The sequence below is a fragment of the Xenopus laevis genome, chromosome 8L, assembly GCF_017654675.1.
Source record: "Xenopus laevis strain J_2021 chromosome 8L, Xenopus_laevis_v10.1, whole genome shotgun sequence".
Taxonomy (NCBI): domain Eukaryota; kingdom Metazoa; phylum Chordata; class Amphibia; order Anura; family Pipidae; genus Xenopus; species Xenopus laevis.
The window spans coordinates 125,916,718-125,935,985 of NC_054385.1; the positions used below are offsets into that span (position 1 = coordinate 125,916,718).

Sequence of the window (19,268 nt, forward strand, 5' to 3'; positions counted from 1 at the left end):
GCGCTGTAGGATAGGTTGGCGCTACATAAATCAACGGTTAAAAACGAATAAAAAGAGCTGCCAAGGAAATACCTAGCCCAGTCAATTTTGAAACACACAAATTTACAAAAAAAATTACAATTAACAAACAGTGTTACAGTATAAAAATAGGATCAGAGGGGCCTGCTCACAAGAGCTTACACGAAGGGGTTTATTTAGCAAAATCCAAAAATATCTCATTCTTTTCTAAAATCTACACGGGTTAATTCCCTTTGCTTATCAATACATTCGCCCAAAAAATTCAGGAACTGATGGGAATGTGATAGGGACCTTAGATTGTAAGCTTACTGGGGCAGGGACTGATGGGAATGTGATAGGACCTTAGATTGTAAGCTCACTGGGGCAGGGTCTGATGCAAATGTGATAGGGACCTTAGATTGTAAGCTCACTAGGGATGAACTGACGGAAATGTTATAGGGACCCTAGATTGTAAGATCACTGTGGCAGGAACTGACGGGAATGTGATAGGGACTTTAGATTGTAAGCTCTCTGGGGCAGGGACTGATCGAAATGTTATAACAGCTGTTATGAAAAGTCCAGACATCAGCCCATGTGCCAATAGGTAAACAATATTATAGACATATATTCCATTTAATCAACTTCTAATTCATTAACTAATTCAAAATTCGTATTACACCTCATCAATTAAATAAAAACAGTAAGCACTTAATTTATTTAATAATATTTTAATTCATTCATTTTAAGCAGTCCTACCCTAGTCCCAGTAAAAAAAAATTCATCATCATCAGCTCAACCAGGGGTTGGAAATAAATAAAAGTGGGGTAGCACACAGAAATTAAAAGACCTCAGGGGTTAAATGTAAAATGATTAAACAGTCCATGTGGGTGATGGGGGGTAATAAAGGGCCACATATTCCATGTAATCCCCCCCCCCAGATCGTTTGCTCCTCACAGTAGAAGCCAGGCAGATCAAATTCATCTGGATTGAACCGACAGTGGGAGAGTCAAGAAGGCAGCAGAATATCCAGGAGATTCAGCACACACAGACAGCAAGGAACCACCACAAAAGTACTTCTGTATACAGCAGCTCCCTCACTAACACGCTGCTCACTGATTCCTGCCTGGCTGGAGTGACATTATCAGGCAAAACTGAAAGCATGCTGCACAATCCATCCTGAGCACAGCAGGGAGACCGGAAGAAGAACAGCACAGCATAGCGAACAGGTGCCAATGGCAGTGGGGCCCACTAGGTCCAGCAGGGGGGCCCATAAAACTGGGGGACTGCAAAAAACCAGAGCGCACAATCCAAGTCCGAAACAAATAAAATAGTGTAACAAGTGATCCAGTAGTTGCGGGGGCCCACAAGGACTGGGGCCCACCGACACCGTTTAGCAGTAAAGATCTGTGTCTCCAAAGATGCCCCAGTAGCTCCCCATCTTCTTTTCTGCTGATTCACTGCACATGCTCTGTGCTGCTGTCACTTACTGAGCTTAGGGAGCCACTCACAATATACAGTACACATAGAATAGAAATGTCACAATATAAGGCTGATTAGTAATTAATACAGATAATTACTACATGGCAGCACAGAAACCAGTGCAATTAGCATCAGAATTTAATAATCAGCAAACCTGTAGCATCAGCTTATATTACAGCCAGGGAAGCTCATTTTCTGCTGGATAATTAGTGACGAGCCCTAAGCTTAGCTTCTCAACAGCCAATCAGAGCCCACTGAGCATGTGAGTATCACAGACACTTTCCAAGATGGTGACCCCCTGTGACAAGTTTGAAGTCCTGGATCATTGCTGCTATTGACAAGCTGAAACTTTAGGCTGGTGAAATAAAGCAAGTATATAAATTATGGCATTTTTAGATATATTCATTTTTAATTTCTCCTTTAAAGGAGAACTAAACCTTAAAAATGACAGTGGCAGTGTCTAACTGAAAGGCAATGCCCAGAGAGCTATACAAGATTAATACACAAAAGGACATTACAGAAATAAACCAGAATTAGCAGAATTATTTGCTTGCAGATCGTAATCCCATTGGTTCGTCTAATCTGACAGCAGCAGGCATCACACTGTTGAATAAAAAGCTTCCTGGGCAATGCCGCAATGGTTGTTCTCCAAAGCCAACTCCCCAACTGGGAAAGAAAAAAAGTTTTTCACTTGTAAAATTAAAATATAAATTATTTTAAGGGAACCTTGCAAATGATTTATAGTGGGATAAATGGAAATTAAGGAGAGCTATGCAGTCCCAGAGATAGAATTTAGCAAACAGTGGGGGTCAGTTAGCTGGTGCTGTGCCAAAACAGTAACATAGTAAGATAGGAATAAAACATACACAAATGTATTAAAGGGGTTTTCACCTATAAATTAACTCTTAGTATGAGGAAGAGAGTGATATTCAAAGACCATTTCATTTGGTTTTCATTTTTTATTATTTGTGATTTTTGAGTTATTTAGCTTTTTATTCAGCAGCTCTCTGGTTTGCAGTTTCAGCAGTCTGGTTGCTAGGGTCCAAATTACCCTAGCAACCATGGTAGATTGGAAAATGTATAGGAGAGGGTCTCTAGCAATATCAATAAACGTGTAGCCTTACAGAGCATTTGTTTTTTTAGATAGGGTCAGTGACCCACATTTGAAAGTTGGGAAGAGTCAGAAAAAGGCAGCAAATCATTAAAAAAAAAAAACCAATACCAAATAAATAATGAAGAAAAAGTTTCTTAGAATTAGCCAATCTATAACATACTAAAAGTTAACTTAAAGGGATACTACCATGGGAAAACACTTTAGTTAATAGTGCTGCTCCAGCAGACTTCTGCACTGATATCCATTTTTCCAAATGGCAACTGATTTTTTTATACAGTATTTCATTGTGAAACCTGACATGGGGCTAGACATATTGTTAGTTTCCCAGGAGCACTCAGTGATGTGATTTGTGCCCTGATAAACTTCAGTCTCTTTTATAATCTGCTCATAAGAAGTGACCTCCAACCATGGCCATAAAAATCTGAGCATACTGCCTAATAACTACAAATTGATCCCACTAGGGACTGAGGACACGGGAAAAATGTGTGTATATAGTACTGATTTTGAGCTGTAGGATAATTTGTGTTACAGCCAATGAATTTTTAGAGTAAAGAGGACTTGTGTTACTTAAAGGGGTGGTCATTTGGACACAGGTCTTGGTTCGGGGCACTCCCAACTTTGGAATCAAGTCATGTTCATTGGCCAGGAATCAAACCCATCCAGTATTACTTAGGAGCGGTGTTAATAGTGTAACCAATTTATGGGCTCAGTAACTGCCTTCCCAGATAAGTAGTAGTAGAACATGGGTTATTTATCAAAATCACAAATTTTGTGATTTTTTAAATAAAAAAAAGTCCAACGAAACTAGAATCCACGATTTGCCCTTATTTATCAATAATAAAAACTTAGAAAAAAAATCGGATCAGGAAAGACTGCGACTTTCGCAAAAAGAACAGAATTTTTCTCGTTTGACTCACAGAAAAACCAGCTTCAAAACCCCATAGTGGCTTAGATCACCTCTATTCTCTATCCGGATTCCCTATACATTTGGATCCCTACACTAATAGGAGAGAGAGAGAGAGAGGCACTCACTTCAGCCTAGAATGCAGCGACTTAACAATACATAGACAATGATAAGAAATGAGCTCTCATTCAGATTCCTTCATATTAACACCCAGCAAAGCAGAATTATCAAAATTATAAAAGAAATTGAGTTTTTTTTCCAAATTTAACAAAAAGACTTGAAAACTGGAAAATCTGAACTGTACACTTATTTATGAAAATATCTAGAATTTCAAAAACTATTGTTGAAAATCATGTAAAAATCTGAATTTGGAAAATACACCTCCCATTGATGTACTTGCCAGCTTTTAGCTGTAACTTGCCAGTAACTTGCTGAAAAAATTGTACATTTTATATTTTTTATTCTGTACATTTTATATCCTTATTTTGACAAAGTTTAAAGCTTTACATTTCAGGCAGCTATGGCTTATTACACGACAAAATGGCATACTTTTATTCATTGAGTCTGTTTTTATGCGGTGTGTTAGATTGTTGTAAGTCATGCTGAATAAACATGCCAGCCCCTTTCTTAATATAGGTCTTTCTTAATATATTCTTTGTGTAATTTCCAACTCTATGGCCAGTCTGATCATTAAGATGACACATTATGATGATATCTTAGAAGGGTGGCTGAAGGGATAAATCGAGGGCCTGCCAGTATGCCCTCCCTCTCGCCCACTACATATAAATACATATAAGTAAATGCAAGATAAATGCTACTTTATAAACACAAAATACATTTTGTAAACATGAAATTCAGACGTAAAAAACACATTTCAGAATCAACAACATTCATTTTGTCCCAGGAAAAAGCATTCTATGATCCAAAAACATTTTGTCTCACAAAATAAATATTCTGTCCACACAAATTAATTTGTTTCGTAATTACAAAATCAATTCTCTACACACTAATATGTTACTGAAGCAGCAAAATGAAACTTGACCAAGAAAAAATACTTTTGAAAGCATAAACATAATGTTGTGGACACAATATACATTTTGCCAACACAAACATTGCACATTGTAAACTTATTTATACACAGAATGCATTATTGCGCTTGCCAAAACTTTTTGTGGTCACAAACACAATAAGAGAGGAAACAACTTGACCTGGTTTGTATAAATGTTACCACATACTGTAAAAAGGGACAATTTTAGAAAATCATTCTAGAAGAGCTCTGTTTCTTCTAATTTAAATAGGATGGAATTGTATAATAATCATTTTTAAATTATTTGGTAACCTTGGCTCTGATGACTTACAAAAGCCAAACCTTTATATTGATTATTATCACATATTTACAAACCATAGAATAAGTGTGCATGCCACAAGCAAATCTCACTCTACTATCTATTCTATTATCTACTATATTTCTCTATGTAACAGACTAAGCTTTGTGCTTGACATTTCCCCATTAATAACACTTTCAGGCAGCTTACACAAATGAAAGAAACCTCAGCTTTTCCCGCTAGGGTAACTCATGATTCTCATTATAGGGACTTAAATATATCCGTTATTGATTATAATCTTGTTCCTCTGTTCTCACACTCTGCCGGCTGCATTCAAAACCTGTATAAGAAAAATATATTTCCAGTATTCAACTTTTTCACAGTTAAAAACAAAATACTGTATGTTGTTACTGTGGCATATTTCTAAAGGGTCGAATTTCGAATTGAAAAAACTTCAAAATTCTAAAAGACCAACCGAAATAAAGCCTAAGTTTTTTTTGGGTCGAATAGGTCAGTTTTTGATCGAATAGGTCCGTATTCAGCCAAATTCGAATCGAAGGAATAGAGCATTCAATCGAAAGTTAGATTTTTCAGAGTCCACCAATTGATTTAAATAGGTTCTAGGAGGTCCCCCTCCCCCTGCTTGAACTTAACCTGCACCCGAATAGCCCACCCTATGGGTAACATGGGTTTCAGACTGACCTGCTCATTACTTTTAATTACATTAACCTGTATGTTCTTTCTTGCTTAAGGATTGTGTTTTTGTAAACTTTAATGGGCATGTAAAGGCAAAAAAATAAAATCCAATTTTTACTTTCTTTAATGAAAAATATTTAATGAAAAATAAACCTATCTCCAATATACTTTAATTAAAAAATGTGTACTGTTTTCATAAGAAACCTGACTATGTAGTGAAAGTCAGACGATCCCTAACTGCTCTGCAGGGAAACAATCATACTTATGAACAGCAGGGGGAGCCCCCGCCTTACTTCCCAGCCATGCAGAACTCAAGCAGCTTTGTCTGTTTCCCTTTAGAGCAGTTGGCGATTGTGTAGAGATTTGTATTGGATTTTATTTTTGCCTTTATATCCCCTTTATTGTTTCCAACTCCAGCTGCAGGGACAAAGATCATGGAACCAGATTTAAACAGATAAATTGGGATTCTATTTGGAGGATTATTTTGCTGCAGCCACTGGTTCTGCAGAGTTGGGGAAAGTTTGTATTTAACAATACAAAAACTATAAAATCCACATGACACCACAGAACCCCTCAGTAACTTCTAATATCCTTATCATTTACAGTCATTATCTCTTATAATTAATGAGTGATACTCAGAGTTCCCTGTACCCCTCAGCCTGCAGCCTTGTGCCTTTATATGGTCACAGAACTCCTCAGTGACTTCTAATATACTTATCATATACAGTAGGGCAGGGGTCCCCAACCTTTTTAACCGGTGAGCCACATTCAAATGTAAAACAAGTTGGGGAGCAACACAAGCATACAAAAGTCCCCTGGGGTGCCAAATAAGTGCTGTGATTGGCTATTTGGTAGCCCCTATGTGGACTGGCAGCCTACAAGAGGCTCTCCCTGGCACTATACTTAGTTTTTATGCAATTAAAATTAGCTTTCAAGCTTAAAATTCAAAAATAAGCACCTGCTGTGAGGACACTGAGAGCAACATCCAAGGGGTTGGAGAGCAACATGTTGCTCACAAGCTACTGGTTGGGGATCACTGCAGTAGGGGGTACATTATCCCTTATAATACATGAGTGATACTCAGAGTTCCCTGTATAACTCAGCCTGCAGCCTTGTGCCTTTATATGGTCACAGAACAACCCCTCAGTGACTTCTAATATCCTTATCATTTACAGTAGGGGGTACATTATCCCTTATAATACATGAGTGATACTCAGAGTTCCCTGTATAACTCAGCCTGCAGCCTTGTGCCTTTATATGGTCACAGAACAACCCCTCAGTGACTTCTAATATGCCGAACGGACAGATAGACAGTCCGAGCCTGATTCAGATAAAGTATGGCTCACATCTATGGGAAAAAGTTCCCTGCACAATTCTTAAAGTGGCTATCAACATCCTAAATCATTTTAAGATTTACAGCTCATGACAGGAGAATTATTCTATATATTTGGAAGACAAAATAAAACAATACCTTTCATTTTTATGCACAAAAACAAGGCCAGAGCAAAGAGAATGGCCACAGCAACAGCAGCCGCAATTCTGTAAGTCATGTGACTAATCTTTCTTTCTATAAAATGAAAAGAGAGAAGCAGATATTAACTGACATCTGTACACAAAGCCATAATAACTAAATTGCACTACACAATGTTAACAATACACCTATACAATAGGGCACATTCACTGGAAAAAGTGCAGCCAGTCTTACTCCCTGACATGCATTTATGCACATAACTACTCTATAAAAAACAAATCCTCTTCCTTACAAACACACACACTACTGCAGACTGTACACACACACTACTGCAGACTGTACACACACAGACACATTGTAACATTATATTTACATATTACATTTCCGGACATTCTAATGAATTCCCACTGTTGCACTTTGATTATAATATCCTGGTTCTTCCTCTTTGGCATCATCTTCTCATTCAGGTGCATGTGTCTGGGCTGCCAGGGATCAACAAGGCCCAGTGAAGAGTTTTGCCCCAGAGGCACAACCCTTCTAAAGAAAGTTGGGGGAACAGGGACCCAGTTAACAATGTTTAGTCGAATACAGGAGTATGTTTGAGGAATGTGAGATAGTCTGGAATAGCTATAAAGAGCAGCCTGTGCTCCAACAAGTATTGATAGCTGGAGGTAGCTCTCCCTTAGTTAATACTAGCCTAAAGAGAAGGCACCACAGTTCAGAAAGGATTTAGCCTTAGTATATACTTCCTGAATATTTCTACTGGAGGGGATCTGGACCACTAATTGGTATCCTCATTAGTGCAACCAGCCATCTCTATAGTGATGTCAAGCTCTGCCTTAGATTGTGAGCATAAGCCCAGGCAGGCCGAGACTAGAGCAATCTGTGCATTCAGGCAAATGCCCGGTGGGCCGTTCATAGCACAGTTAAAATGGGCAGCCCACTTCAGTTAAAATCGAATTAAGCTCCAAGTTCTGCGCCGAGTTGTGACCTGTTGCCATGGATATGGCCCATAAGCATCAGAACCAGGGGGGTTGAGGGGATTGTGGGCCCCCAGAATCCTCCCTCCCTGGATTTGTAAGGTGCGCATAACAGTAGCATTCTCACCGTTGCTTTTTATTTTAGTTATATGCGCAGCTAAGGCAGGAAGGGCACGGGTGGGTTAAAAATTTAAAGGAATGGTGCCTTTTGTGGGATGCAACCGCAGATCGAGGCATCTCAGCGCAGGAGGGCAGGCAGCATTTAATCAACTGCAGAAGCACTGAAGAGCTGCAGTGATTGGATGAAAGGACAATGTTTGAATCTCGCACCTACACACTGGGTTTTGTTGGCATGGCTACTCTGCAGATTCATATTCTAGTAACAACAGAACTGCGGTTTTTATTACTTGTACTTGTGAGTTCTGGGGTATTTATGCATGAAATTTCCACTGTGTCATCCTGCTGTGAGTTCTGGGGTATTTATTCATGAAATTGCCTCTATCATCCTATGAGTTCTGGAGTATTAATACATGAAATATTAACTGTGCCATCCTGCTGTGAGTTCTTGGGTATTTATTGTATACATGGAGTTGCCTCTATCATCCTGCTGTGAGTACTTGGGTATTTATTGTATACATGGAGTTGCCTCTATCATCCTGCTGTGAGTTCTTGGGTATTTATTGTATACATGGAGTTGCCTCTATCATCCTGCTGTGAGTTCTTGGGTATTTATTGTATACATGGAGTTGCCTCTATCATCCTGCTGTGAGTTCTTGGGTATTTGTTGTATACATGGAGATGCCTCTATCATCCTGCTGTGAGTTTTTGGGTATTTATTGTATACATGGAGTTGCCTCTATCATCCTGCTGTGAGTACTTGGGTATTTATTGTATACATGGAGTTGCCTCTATCATCCTGCTGTGAGTACTTGGGTATTTATAGTATACATGGAGTTGCCTCTATCATCCTGCTGTGAGTTCTTGGGTATTTATTGTATACATGGAGTTGCCTCTATCATCCTGCTGTGAGTACTTGGGTATTTATTGTATACATGGAGTTGCCTCTATCATCCTGCTGTGAGTTCTTGGGTATTTATTGTATACATGGAGTTGCCTCTATCATTCTGCTGTGAGATCTGGGGTATTTATACATGAAAGTCACTGTGCCATCCTGAGTGAGTTCTGGCAAAGATAGAGTTACAAATACATATCCATTCCACTACAAAATTTTGTTAAATTGCAAATGTCACAGATTTTATGCTTTTGAAATATAGGACACTGTTGTTTTTCCTTGTTACATTGAGAAATGTAATCTATGTAAAATTACACTAGAACACTAAATACTTAACATATTTAAGTGTAGGGTCAGACTACTGCCTTCAATGTGCCTAAATTTGGGCCTGTTTTCCTTTTATCACTTGACTAGTTATAATGTGAGCCTGAGTTACATTGTCATTTTTGTGTTCTATGTAAGAAATAGCTGTCTTAGCTTTAATATAATATTTTATATGTATGCAGGGGTTCATAGCCATGGTGTTTTAAAAAATGGGTACTTTTTACCCTTTTTATAGTTTGAATTGTGCTTGATTGAACACAAAGTCACTCACCAAAAGTTACAAGGGGATTCTCCAAACTGCTGTGATCCACATGGCAGGAGTAAGTGGCGCCCTCCTCTGGTGTTACCTCCACACTGACTCTGATCTGATGCCATCAGGGTTTGGCAGGATCTCTGCTGATTCCTCTGAGTAAATCTCATCTCTCCCATTCTTTATCCACTTCACTTCCACATCTCGGGGGTAGAACCCATACACCCAGCAGTGCAGTTTGGTTCCACTCTCTGACTCTGAGCTGGAAATCTTCACTTTGGGCTTAACTGGCCATATAAACAGAAAAGTAGTTAACCATTATAACAATTCAACTTTAATGTATGACCTCTTTTGTTTATTATGATTTTATCTAGTTCATAACTGAAGCCTGATGACAGTGTCATTAAAAGAAAATGATACTCCCAAACAATCAAAATATATTGCATGAAAGAGCTAATATGTAAAACCCTGCTTCATTTAAATAAACCATTTTCATAAATATATATATTTTATTAGTATGTGCCATTGGGTAATCCTAAATAGAGAATTGCTTTTTTAAGAACTACCAGCTGCCCCCTGGGATCATATGATCTGTTGATGAAGACTTAAATGTGTTCACATTTAAATGGATACGTTCATGGGAAAACATGTTTTTTTCAGAACACATCACTTAATAGTGCTGTTCCAGTAGACTTCTGCACTGAAATCTGTATTTCAAAAGAGCAAACAGATTTTTTTTATATTTAATTTTGAAATCTAACATGGGGCTAGGCATATTGTCAGTTTCCCAGGGTCCCTCAGTCATGTGACTTGTGCTCTGATAAACTTCAGTCACTCTTTACTGCTGTACTCCAAGATGGAGTGATATCACCCCCCCCCAGCAGCCCGTCAGATGAACAATGGGAAGGTAACGAGATAACAGCTCCCTGGTAGATCTAAGAACAGCACATAATAGTAAAATCCAGGTCCCACTGAGACACATTCAGTTACATTGAGTAGGAGAAACAACAGCCTATCAGAAAGCAGTTTCATCCTAAAGTGCTGGCTCTTTCTGAAAGCACATGACCAGGCAAAATGACCTGAGATGCACCTACACACCAATATTACAACTAAATACACTTGTTGGGTCAGGAATGAAATTTTATATTGTAGAGTGAATTATTTGCAGTGAAAACATTGTAAATTAGGAATAAAATCAAAATCATAAAAACATGACAGAATCCCTTTTAGTATGGTGTAGAGAGTGATATTCTGAGTCAATTTGCAATTGGTTTTCATTTTTTATTATTTGTGGTTTTTGAGTTATTTAGCTTTTTATATAGCAACTTTGCACTTCGTGCCTATGAATAAGTGCCTGTGGGCACGAAACGCGTAAGGCGGAGCATCAATTGGTCTGTATGCCTACTTTTTAATATTTATGCTAAATAAAGAGTAATTTTTTAACTTTGAGAGAATGACTTGGAATATATTTTTTTGGATTTGACCTAAGTGCCCTTTTGAGCTGGGGGCTATATTCCAGCGTTTTTGACCCCTTTTTTTGTTTTGGATTAAAGTTGATTTTACACAGATTTTACGCACAATTTCCTTAATCCCTCTTTCTTTTTGCTTGCCAGACTTTATTTAAATTTCTACATTTTGGGGGTAACATAACAGACTTCAAGAAAGGATGTGAAACAGAGAAGGCAGTAACTGATATTGGATGAATTCACAGCTGTGCAGAATCCACAGTCAATTTGGGAGGCTAAGGTTTTCTTTCATTATTCTCCACTAATGCAAATGTACATGGAAAGGAATATTCTATCTATACAATAAATAAAAATATTCTCTATGGTCTCACCTTTCTTCTTCAAGTCAGTTGTTATTAAAGAGAGATAGAGCTTCATATGTTCAATACATTCATTTTCCAGGTACATCTTATTCCACATTTGATTACACATATCCTTCTTCCACCGGGGCAGCATATTCACAGCTTCTTGTGTTGCCGCCACAAACACTTCTCTGTCTTTATCAAACGATATAAGCTCCTTGCCATTAAGTGCGAATTCTTGGTATCCCCCAATGGTTCTGTTTTCATGTAACTCACAGGTAAACTTCCTCTGATACACATGAATAGCAGCCCTGTCTGCAAATCAAATGTGCCGAGTTAGATATTGTCATGAAGGTGACATTTGTTGTAGCTTTAATGGGTTAAACAATCTAGCGCTAAGTCTCTCACTCACCTTACACATAGGTCACACTAATGCAGTCACACCCCAGTAGGGCAACTGGCAGTTGATTTTTTTGTATTATGCAAAATCAATAACCTATAATAATTCAGCCCATTACCCTATTAACTCACAGTTTTTATAATCAGTCTGATAGAGTTTGGCAATGTATATTTTAATTCTGAAAATTGGATATATTAGCTCCCATGCTATTGTTACACTCACCGGATGTCTTGTTTAAAAACCCTATAAGAAACTTCATCTTGCGTTCCTGATGAATCTGCCATATTTGGGCAACTTTCGTCTGGTACTCCAAGTGCTCAGACAGGTTATTCAGCGATGGGACCAAAAACTGAGCCACTCGTACATCACTTTTATATCTTAATACTGGTAAGCCATCCACGTATACCCTAAATGAATACTCAGGCATTCCATAGATCGGGGCCGAAACCATCGATAAATAGTGTTGTAATTTGTGACTGCCTAGGAAACAGGAAAACACAGAAACGGCTAGAGAGAGTTGCAGTGTACATGAATTTGTCCATCAGGTTCAACCTGCCTAAGACTTGAAGGCCATAATCCATCTAAGTTTCCAATTCACCTTAGAGGAGCACAAAAATGAATTGCAAAGAGATGTCAACCCACCTTGCCCCATTTCACCCCTGCTTTGCTTTCTGCTCTATAGAGGACTTCTGGAGATGATTCTCCGCATTTAAATGGAGTGGTTAAATTAGGGTTTGGCTAGGGCTTGTAAGGCCTCTCCTTTTTCATCTGAGCAAAATCAGATGGAAGGTTTCTAGTAGCCAGGGCTTAAAGGCATCTGCAGATCTGGAACAATGAAATAGCTGCTGACATTAGCAAGAGTAACCAGGGCCAGGCTATCCCCGCCCCCTTCAGAGTGTGCCATTACGGAGCGGGAGGGCAACGAAAGGGGAGGGAGGTAGAGGTGAGCGTCAGAGATGAGGAATGTTGGAAGGGGAGAGTGACAGAGGAGGGAGGCGAGAGGTAAGCGAATCCGAACTAGGAGTGGGCAGAAGAACAGGCACCTGCCCAGCGCCACCACATCATTGCGCCCTAGGCAGGTGCCTCTTTTGCCTACCCCTAGTTCCGGCCCTGAGAGTAACCCACACCCTCAATATAAATTTAAACAAATTACAGTTCTTCAAAGGAAAGGATCTGCTCAATTTTCTCTATTTAAAAATGTGCACAATGATCTACTCAACTTTTTATATCCAGTTGTAAGTGCCATGTGAAAAGGACTGTTTAAAAAAATCTTTGTTTGTAGCAAAACAGCCCTTGAGGCAAAACAGCAATTATGTCTGAAAGCTGGAACCCCTACTCTCTCCAGAAGCTTTAATTCAAGTGCCAACAAGTAACATGAGAGTTTAACCCTATCTGATGTGCTCATGTAGATGTTCCTTTTTGATCAGACTGTCTTTGAGTCGTGGAACTTACAATTGGAAGGGTCAGTGGAGGCTAAGGAAGGCAGGTTTATGAAAGTCAAGAGGGGAAGTAGGGGACGGAAGGGTAGGGGGGCTGGTCCACAGCTTTTCCACGGCTGGTCCAAAGCAACAGATTCATCATTTTGGCTGAAGATGCTGGGAAGGACAGCTCTAAACTGGCATGTATGGAGCAGGCTGACTCTCAGAGCACCATGGGAGGCAGTGGCTCTAATACGAGTGGTGGGGGGAGTGCAAGGGAGAATATGAAGGTCTTAGTTATAGGGCATTTAATTATTAGAAAGGTGGATAATGTAATTTGATGTCTGCTGCTTGCCTGGTGCTAGGATTCGGCATGTGGTGGAATGAGTGGACAGATTATTGGGAGGGGCTGCGGAAGACCCAGCAGTCTTGATACACATAGATACCAATGACAAAGTTAGAGGACGTGGTGAAGTCCTCAAAAATAATTTTAAAAAACGAGGTGAAAAGTTGAGGGCGAGGAATTCCAAGGTAATTTTCTCAGAGATATTACCTGTGCCATGAGCAACACCCGCTACAGGCTCTTTGCCAGGGATTGGCTGCATCTCAATGATGAGAGATTTTAAACTAGGTGTGGGGGGGGATTCAGTGGAAGAAAGGTTAGATGAGGTAGTGGGCAAAGGAAGGGAAAATGGGGAAGGAAAATGCTTGGGGGTACAGTTAAGGATAGGGAGGACCACATGTTGTATTTACACCTATGACTAAGTGCCGAGGGTACGAAACGCGTAAGGTGGGCAATGTGGGGTCAGTATGTACCTAATATATTTTTTAATGTGACTATAAATGATTTATTTTTACTAAAAAAAAAAAAAGCCTTGGGATATATATCTTTGATATAATTTGTGCATTGTGACTGCCTTTAGAACTGGGGCATGTCCCTCTGGCTTGGGTAGTAATTTACAGAAATCAGCCATGTGGACTTCCAGCTATTAAATGATTAGATAAGGTAGTGGGCAAAGGAAGGGAAAATGGTTGGGGTACAGTTAAGGATAGGGAGGACCACATGTTGTATTTACAAAATTCTCACTCTGGTTCCAGCATTAATTGTATGTTTTCAAATGCAAGGACTGGTAAAATGGGAGAGCTGGATGGAAAATATGGTGTGGCCCGAAACATGGCTGAATGAATCGCGGCTATACTTTGTTCCGGAGGGACAGAGGCAATAGAAAATGAGGAGGGGTATGTCTGTATGTTAGGCAGGATTTAAAAGCTCATATAAAGGAGGAGGTTATATGATATGATAACTTTGTATAAATTTATAAGGGGATCATATTATAATCTCTCTAATGTTTTATTTACCAGTAGGTCTTTCCAGCTGACACGAGGTCACCCATTCCGATTAGAAGAAAAGAGGTTCCGACTAAATATTGGGAAGGGGTTTGTTATAGTGAGAGCTGTGAAGATGTGGAATTGTCTCCCTGAATCAGTCCTCAGTTTGGCAGGTTATATATACAGACTTAAACGGTTGACCTTGATGGACATGCGTCTTTTTTCAACCTAAATTACTATGTTACTATATAAAACGTCAAGAGTTTACTTCCATTTGAATAATTGTGAGTTTTTATTAAGACATATAAACTTTAATACAGGTATGGGATCTGTTATCTAGAAACCCGTTATCTAGAAAATGGAATGGCCATCTCCAGGTCCCCAGCATTCTGGATAACAGGTCCCATATCTGTACTGATTTCTACAGTAATATATAAAAAATGTATCATTGAATTATCCTTGTACGAGCAAATTTAAGAAGGAGCGGCCCTGCTGTGCCACATTGCAAGTGCAAAAAAATGGCAAGTGTGTGGTGCATTGTATACAAGCCCTATTATGGGCTGCACAACTGAGTTAGGACTATATAAATAAATACATACATCTGTGCTGAATCACATTTTCTTTACAGCAGAAATTCCTGTTTGACTTGTTCTCACTCAAGTCTCAGCAGATAATACAAAATCCATTACTTTACATTAATTATATAGTTACACCTATGACAATTTCTTTGCATTATCTGCCAGTTACTGGCTAAATGGGGAACCAAATCTGGTTATGGTGAGAAGGGCTGAAAGGAGCCAAAAAGCCCTTAGCTAGCAATTATATGCAAAGTGATGTCTTCTGGAAACAGAAGGTATTTACTTGTCTCGTGCCATACACACAGCACTGCCTAGATACCAAACATGAGAGTTTTGATTCCCGTAAGGCATCATGGGCGGAGACATGCAAATCACTTCTTTGTGTCCCTTTGGCCAACTACAGGGTCGGACTGGGGGGTCCGGGGCCCACCGGGACTGGTGTCCAGGGCCCCCCTCTGGCCCCGCTACCTACTTGTTCGGCGAATCCCTGCTCGGCGCATCGCGCATGCGCAAACGGCGCGCATGCGCAAACGGAAACGGCGCTCGGCGCGCATGCGCAAACGGCGCTACTATGCGCCGAATTTTTTTTTTTATTATTTTTAAAAAACAGTTTGGGAGAGGGGGACTGGCCCGGCGGGGCCCACTAGGGTCGGGGCCCACCGGGTATTTTCCCGGTATCCCGCCGGGCCAGTCCGACACTGGCCAACTATGAATCCAGAACCGCTGGTTTATAGCACAGATACAGCCTAATGGTTCAGAGCCATATAAGGGACACACAGGGGTGATTTGCATGTCTCCGCCCATGATGCCTTATGGGAGAATCAAAACTCATTTTTGGTATCTAGGCAGTGCTGTGTGTACATTTATCGTATGCATTCATATGTTAGATTTCCCAAAAAGGGAACTAATATTGTGCTGATTGTGTTCAATGACCCTAACAGGCTTATCTTCAAGTCAAGATCCTTTTAGTAGCCATCCATCATATCAGTAGATGCAATGGCACAAGAATAAAGGCTGCCCCCGTACTTATTAGTAACTTACTAAGATATAGGTTAGCAGCAAGCAGAAGCTATAAGATCGATACTAGAATGAAAAGGAAGAGTAAGACAATTACTCACCACAATATGCCACGGATACAGCAAGAATGATCACCAGACACACAGCCAAAGCCATTTTTATTCTTATCGTTGTAAAACCAAGAGATTCACGAGCAAGAGGAACATGTTGCAGCTCTGCTGTCTATATAGATTATGTGTTACTGATCCAGTTTGACGACATTAATGAGCTGGTGTAAATGTGTTACTCAATAAGTAAATAGACGACACCCTCAGTCACCGGCTGATAGTAATGAAGATTTATTTATGGATAATAAATAATTATTTCGAAATACTACAGGAGCACAAGTCACACCCTGTAAGTGAGACATATTATGAAAGGGACAGAGAACACATCTTTAAACACTTTTCAGAACAAATAAAACTTATGTTGACAATGTATTCTGCCAATTTTTGAACTCTAAATGTTTACATTTTTTGCAATAATTTTCGGCACTTTGCACAACTCCAGTAACGTTCTTTCCAAACAATATTTCCCCAGTGTTCTGACTCCCAGCTTGCCATAAGGCTCAGCATAGAACCAATGGTATGATCCCTACAGAGCGAGCTCGAGGGAAGTGCTTAAAGTACTCCTATGTACTGCCTATGTTTTTTGAAGAATTGCTGCCAATATTTGGCAGTTTGGACTATAGTGAACCACAAATCGACGTCTTTGGTGTTCACAGTGTTTTTTGTTTTTTTTTACGGGCACATCACAAAAATGTACACACTATCATTGGTTTATTAGGAGCCACTGAAAAAGGAATTTCGCAATTTATTGCGATAGGGATTCATTTTGCTAAATGATTTCATTCATTTTGCACAAGAATGCACTTATCCTATAGATGAAAAAAATGTACACACTATCATTGGTTTATTAGGAGCCACTGAAAAAGGAATTTCGCAATTTTGCGATAGGGATTCATTGTACTAAATGATTTCATTTAATTCATTTTGCACAAGAATGCACTTATCCTATAGATGAATGTGTGACTGATGCACAGTAAATCGTGGGGCATCAGGGCAATGCTGGAATACTCATTCACCATCTTATGGCAGTATCACACCTCCCGCCAGCACAAGGAGGTGTCCACAGGCCTCTCACCCTCCTCCAGCACAAGGAGGTCTACAGGGACCTCACAACCCTCCTCCAACACTAGGAAGTATCCAGCAACACTGACTTGTAATCCCACATCTTTTATTTGCTGCTCACCTGCAGTCTAATCAGACAGCTACCTGTAGCTGGGCAACTGCAAAATATTCAATGGAGCGTGGAATTGAGGGCCCACCCTGCTCTCCTCCATTTACTCCAGGAACCCATTAATCCAGCTTTTCCTAAGACTGCAAAATAAAAGCCTTACTTGCGGCAGCAGTATACATTTTCCATGGAGTTAACTGTCTACCAGTCTATCACTGGTGAGCAATACACAAAACTTGATCATCTCAAGCTCATATCTTACATCTGACAGTGCCTTCCTTTCTCATGGCATCTTGTTCACAGTAGGCATCCCACGACTGGAACTACTCTTCTTCAAAGGGGCTTCATTAGTGAAGGGCTTAGGCTTTGAGCTGCCACTGGACTCTAAGCTACACTGGGCTTCTCTGGTGGGGTCTTTGACTCTAGCCTCCATCTCCCATGATGTGAGTACAGTACCAGTTGTGCCCACCACAAAGATGACCAAAAAGATATTCCTATGGGTAAAAGTAACTTCTAGTTACACTAATGACTAGGCATTGAAGATTGTAGGTTGCTTTGGACATTCTCTGCATGAAGATAGTGTAAGGGTAAAGCATGATTCACGTGACTCAAATAACATATTTAGTTATCTAGTTGCCAATGCCAATACACTAGCCTTTTCTCTTACAAAAAGTATCACAAGAAGAGATGAATCCCCAACATTGTTCTTAGGCAGCAAAAAGAGGGAAATAAAACTAGAACAGGGATCTGCAGGGACCAGCCATTCATCTGATGTGAAGAGCATGCGACTTTGCTTTTTTGGAGAAGATACTCCACAGTATATGCCCCTTTATTTGAACATTGGCTCCTTGGTGCTGATACTGCTCTTTCTTTTTCTATAAGCTGGAGGAGCAGCTATACTGTAGCTTGGGAGAATCTGCTCAGAATGGGATTGAACATATTTCTGTCATGTGGATTTTGTTTGTTTCTTTGTTTGTGAAGAAGAAATTCACACTTTAGTAAATACGCCCCAACTGTCTGGTGAGTTCAGCTATCTGGCAAAGATTGCCCGTGGTAGTTGTTACCATCTCTATACAGGCCGAGCAGAGATGTCTCACGGGCAAATCAACCACTGTCACAGCAATTGGAGTCAGAATACCTAGGTTTGCCAAAACGAGCTGAAGTTACCCCGTGGAAGTGCTCCATGTGGATAGGTGCCTCCAGGGTTGGACTTGGGTGCCTGGGGCCCATCTCAGGGGCCCCTCACCAACCTTCAAGCATGTGGGCTCTTATCCTTAACCTATTGCTACGGGGCCAGAAGGAAGAGGAGGTTCGGGGCAGCAGCTGTGACAGAGAACGTTCACGGCCGACCCTGGGTGCTTCCTTTTCCAGGCCCAAAAGTTATCTAAAGAAAATTTGCATGAGGTGCTATGCTTCAGGTGTTTTGACATCTTTGGGTTTAGGAGTAGTTCAGTTTGCCTTTTGGACTTTCCCAATTTTTAGGGAATATAACCCTGTAAGGTGGCAGCTTTAGTGTAGGTGCAGTGGAGCTCTCTGGAGTTGTGTCTCGCTCATCTCAACAACAGACCACGCCCCCCTTGCTGTATGTCTTGGCAGTAATGTAATTGGGGAGCATATGTATTTCTGCTACAGAGACCCAAAATATCATTAGCCTGTGTCAGAGTTAAAAGATTTGATATTCCGTTACTTTTCCTACATTGTGTTTCCAGGGTAACAGAATGTGATATCAGATCCTTTTACTGCATATTAAAGATATTTTATTGGCTGCTTTATATCATGGGTTCATTAAAAAAGCTAAACATGCCTTAAAGGAGAACTAAAGCTTAAGGGTTAGGTCACACGGGCAAATTCGGGGAGATTTAGTCGCCTACCGACTAATCGCCTCTTCTGCG

The 19,268-nt window shown here is 40.1% G+C and overlaps 1 pseudogene; it reads right to left on the reverse strand.

Moving 5' to 3' along the window:
• Positions 1-1,847: 1,847 nt before the first annotated feature.
• Positions 1,848-16,367, reverse strand: LOC121397209 (annotated as a pseudogene).
• Positions 16,368-19,268: the final 2,901 nt, after the last annotated feature.